We start from the raw sequence: 5,691 nt of genomic DNA on the forward strand, positions 1-5,691 counted from the left end.
CTGAGGTGGTAAATGGCGTGTATTTGTATAGCGCTTTACTAGTCCTTAAGGACCCCAAAGCGCTTTACACATCCAGTCATCCACCCATTCACACACACATTCACACACTGGTGATGGCAAGCTACATTGAGATGCAAATTGCATTAAGCACAGCACATAAATGGAAGCCACACACATACAAAAAATTTAGTCTCTTACATTTGAGTAGCTTTGTTTAACAAAGTGAGTTTACATGTCACACTTATAAACAGGTAAAGCAGTACATACGTGACTGAGCCTTGTCCAGTAAAGCGGACTTGGTGGAAAATGAGTGCTTATGATCATCTGTTGCTAGGCTTGACTTTCACCCATATTTCAGTCTCTGTTATCTTTAGGATGTGATTACCTTGATGAAGGAAGGAAGATCTCAGCTTGACAGTTGTCTTCAAAGCATCAATATCACAACAATAGAAATAATGGGAGAAAATAAACTTCCCTGCTTGACATTCCTTGAAATCATCTCCTTCAGACTACTACTACTCCTACTTCTAGGCAAGAGCTCCTTTGGTTGCTGCCAACAGCCCATTTCTAATGCTAACAAGAGAATTCTACACAAGAGAATCCAAAGCCACGGTTCAATATTTTAGCATCCCCTTCCAAGACAGATGCCAGCTTTTTACACAGGTATCCCAAAGGTGCAATTCAAAACACACTCTTAAAACGTGGGGGTTATCCGACCCACAACTTTTCAGACCCAGTAAAGACCCATTAGTTGCTCAGCTGTGGCACAGAAACTAGGTTGACTGTTCAGCATGCTTGGATGAAGAAGGTTATTTTACAGGCAACCAGGCAGATAGTGGCTAGGAAAAGCATCAAAAATCCTTTTAGAGTAATCTGTGGACTTCTCAGTGCTGGTATCCATAAAAGTGTGGTGTAAACATGACCTCAATGGCATCCACATCCAAAGTCTTTCAGACAGTGAGCAGTGGCTGTAACTTCCATGTAAATATGTGTGCAGACTGAATTCTTCTGAATGTGTGCAGCTCTGTGCCGTTGCCTTTGGAGTACAAGATTGCTCAGTCCTTTGGCTTGCTTTATGTTTATGGCGACCATAAAAAATACAGTAAACAAAACCATACATGAACTGTATGTGGACTGAGTTATCCAAATGACATACATCTCCAATATCAGAAAACAGAAGATATCCTGAAGAAGCAGCAACTTCTAGGTATCATTGTTCAGTCGTTATGATATTGATGGTAGTGGATTATCAGAGTTTTCTATATCACTTGCTTCATCTTTCTTACCATTTAAGTTTTTGTACAACTGTGTGTAGGCATAGCAGCCTCCTGCTGGCAGTTTATAAAAACAAATTATACTCACATCCCATCAGAAGTGCTTAGTTATCAGAAAAACGATTTCTATGTCTGCAGTTTAAAAATATCTGGGCAGCTTGAACTTTAACATTACAGAAAGTTGCTAGTAGATTCCGGACCTTGGCGTTGGTTACACGATTACCTCAGAGAATACCTTTCACAGACAGCTGATAGCTACAATCTAAAGTATTATTCACAACTGTCATCTGCACTATAAACACATCACAGCGATGGGAAGGAAAAAGGGATGTTTTGGCAGTGTAAGTGGATTGTGAGAAGTCATTATTTTCTTATTACTGAGCAAGTATCTCTATGCCATCAGTTAGAGGTTGACACAAAAAAGAAAGGCCTAATTTGGCAGTATTATGCATTAACCTGCCTACTTGAGTTAACTGCTCAAGTGAAGGTGCTGGAATGCCATTCAAGAGCGTTCCGGCCCACTTTAAGTTGTGCTTTTGGGACTAAGAGCGTCAAGAGTCTTTTTTATGACTTACTGTGAACTTGTATATGTGACTACAAATTAAACCTCCTTCTGTGTGAGACACAGTCTATACTCTGGTGTCCTCTCTAGGTCCATGTGCAATGAATTAATCCTTATGTACAGTTCAGGTCAAACTGGACCTGTTTTAATATTTGACAGCAGTAAAAAACAAAACAAAAAAACCCCTAAATGTTATTCTTTTATCCTTAAATTTGATGACCTTCCCTAAGCTGTCCTAAGATGCATAAAATGAAAATGTTTTAAAACGTTATATTGTTGTACAAGTGCTACATTTTTTTTGGACATTGAGACTATTCTGGGTCAGATTTTTGCAACTATTGTAACTGATTTTAGATCCACCAGTGTGGGTCAAATCAAGCAAAATGATTCTTTTGGGGAATCTTGAAATTGTTCATGCCATGCCTCTGTGTAATTTTGATGTAATAGTGGTTACAGAGTTTGCGGTGCATGTTGATCTGTTAATGAGGTTTCTGTTAACCAGGTTTCTGCAGGTTCCTGCAGAGACAGCCACCTGCTGCTCTTTAAAGGATCATGGGGGAATGCCAAAATATACAGAGTGTAAGAGTTGAATAATTAAACAGCAGAGGAGTGATCATATCCATACATATAGAACACATGACAGAGGGTTTCTGGACACAGGCAGTGGGCAGTATAGTGACAGAGTGGCTCAAAGACAGATGGCCGAAAGATCTAGAGAGGTGATTGGTGATTCCAGATTGGTCATGGATGAGAAGTAGATAAAGTCCTTGGATTGTATAGAATAAAGTGTTGCCAAACATTGCTAACACTCACTTGTATAGGTAAGATAATTGTGTGGTTATGTCAGCATTTTGATCAGGAGACCGGAGAGTGTGGTTATGAGCTGTGTAGAATAAAATGACACTTGGTAGTACATCAGAAACATACTTAGAACAAGCACCCGCTAACCAGCTAAAACCAAATCAATATGATGTATTTGTAATTCTGAGCACAATGTAAATTGCCACACATCAAAAGCATGTGGATGTGATTAGTGATTACTGACTGAAGAATGTTTTTAGCTCTTAGTTTCAAATGTTTCCTCGCTTCTGTCAGTCTGCCCCAGGGCAGCTGTGGCTACAACCGTAGCTGCCTCCACCAGTGTGTGAATGCGAGAGTGAATGAATAGTGGTATTGTAAAGCGCTTTGGGTGCCTTGAAAAGCGCTATATAAATCCAATCCATTATTATTATTATTATTATTAGTTTCAAATGGCTCCTAATTCACTTAAAATTTTAAATTAAATTGTTCTAAAATTTAGCAGCTTCTTTTCCCTACTTTCACACAACTTTATTAGTCATTTTTCATGTTAAATTGACTAACAATTTTGCCGCCAGTCAGTCCTTCAGCATTACAGTTCCTGGCATACTTGCCAGTCAACACAGGCATACAGTCTACAAGTCTACAAATATCCAGTATTTTTTTCTTTTTTAATCTCATCATCCATTGTTAATGCATTTAGCTTTAAAGTAAATCAAATAAGTCTTATTTGCAACAAGTATTTTCATTTCCGTTTGCAGGAATAGCACAGGTGTGACTAATAATATTAATGATGGCTCAGTCTCATTTAAGGTATGCCAGGAAGCACTACCAGTGAGTCAATGTGCACAATGCAACACCTGACACTGGAAAACCAGAATGACTGTTTATTAATCTTATTAGTTACACCTGTGCTTGACAAGTTAACATATCCTCTCCGGAAAAATGCCTGTATATGCATCAGGGAATTTATGCCATGAAATATATTTCATATCTAGAAGTAACCTCCTCTTAATTCAATGCTGTCATTGACAGTAAAGCTCTTTTGTTATTTGCTGGGGATTAATTTAACGTGTTTTGCAAACGTAATATTCTAAGTGTTCCTTGTGTCCTTTATAGCTATATAATAGAATATATAGTGAGATGTTTGGAAAGTTGTCATAAATTGTCATTGCTTTTAGCCACTCAAAGTTGAAAGTAGTTGATCTTAGTATTGCCTTTGGTGCGGTTTTAGTGCTTTGATAGCGTGAAATGATTTCTATCATAATCTTCTTCTTCTTCTTTCAGCTGCTCCACCCTCCATCTCACCCTTTTATTAGCACCCTCTTCAGCCACACTGATCCTCTGCATGTCCTCTTTGACTACATCCATGCATCTTCTCTGTGATGTTTCTCTTTTCCTCCTGCATGGCAGCTCCACCCATATGGAAAAGATATATATAAATCCTATAAAATTTATATCTGTCTTGTGTGAAACTTGTATGAAAAGCATACAAGAGTGAAAACAGATATAAGATCCCTTGAAAAATTATATAAATGAAACTTATATGTTTTGGATACTTACTAAAACAATATATGAAAGTGGCCACTTTCATGAGTAAATCATATAAGCCTTATATGATTCACTATATGAAGTAGGCCACATCTTATGCAAGTCTTTTTAGTTTTTACTATTACTTTTCCATTACTTTTCCACCATCTCAGGTTTTCATCTCTAAGTTTGTCTCCAAACCGGTTGAGCTGAGCTCTCTGATATACTCCTTTCTAATCTTCTCCATCCTCGTCACTCCCAGTGAAAATCTTAACATCTTCAGCTTCTGTCTTTTTGTTAATCCCACTGTCTCCAAACCATACATCACAGCAGATATCACTGCCACCTTGTCAATTTTCCCTTTTACTCTCGCTACTATCCTTGTCATTTCCACCTACTCCACTCCTCCTACACTCAGTTTTTCACCTCTCTTGTCCGCTGTCCATTGCTTTAGATTTTTGGCTCCAGGTATTTAAGCTCCTTGAATGTTCACCATTTCATCTGTCTCCTCCTCCTGTCTCATTCACACACGTATTCTATCGTTCTTCTACCATCTTTTATTCCTCTTCACTCCAGAGCATACCTCCACCTCGCCAGGCTCTCTTCCAACTGCTCCTTACTCTCACTGCAAGTCACAATGTTATGTGTGAATATCATAATCCATGAAGACTCCTGCCTGCGCTCATCAGTTAGTCTGGGCATCATGACTGCAAACAAGAAGGGTGTCAAAGCAGATCTTTAATGTAATCCCACTCTAACCTTGAATCCATCTGCCACTCCCTCTGCACACCTCACCACTCTGTTACCGTCATGCATGTCATTTCTCTCATAATGATGAAGAGTATTGTGGGTCCTTTTTTCCCCCAGGAATGGGAAATGCCTTTCAAAGTGTGTGCAATACATTGTAACTTCATTATTGGATTCTGGACACACTACTCATTTCACATTTTTATTCATGACTTATCTTGACTTACCTGTTTTATAAATAGATAGCTTGATCAAGAAAAATTGAAATAATAACAAATCCCCATTTTATATTGTCTCACGTATACACACCTGGGCATTCAACCACTATGTGTTTAATCTCTGCACATTGTTTTGTAAGACTAGAATCTTTGAAAGAGGAGGAAAACTTTATGAATGTCATATAGCAAATTGTATCATTCATATTAGCATGAGCTAACTGTCTCATCGCTGACTGTGGTTGACAAACTGAAACCTTCCAAACTCTTTCTTGGCATTAATGCTCATTTAATCATTTAACAGGCCAATGCGAATGCTCAATTCTGCCACATAGTTTATTTGTGAGGTCATTCAAAACTGAAAGACAAACTTCACTTCACTTCACTTCACACTGTAACATGGCGATTTAGGCATGGTAATGTGTGCTATGATCACTAACTGGTGTTTCTTTATTTACCTATGCAAACACAAGGGCTGTGTTCAGCAGTTAGCACACCCCTGTGCTCAATTAATGAAACAATTTGCATTTTAATAGGCAATTGAAATGTACTTAGTTAAGCAAAG

Source organism: Astatotilapia calliptera, chromosome 7 (genome assembly GCF_900246225.1).
Source record: "Astatotilapia calliptera chromosome 7, fAstCal1.2, whole genome shotgun sequence".
Classification (NCBI taxonomy): domain Eukaryota; kingdom Metazoa; phylum Chordata; class Actinopteri; order Cichliformes; family Cichlidae; genus Astatotilapia; species Astatotilapia calliptera.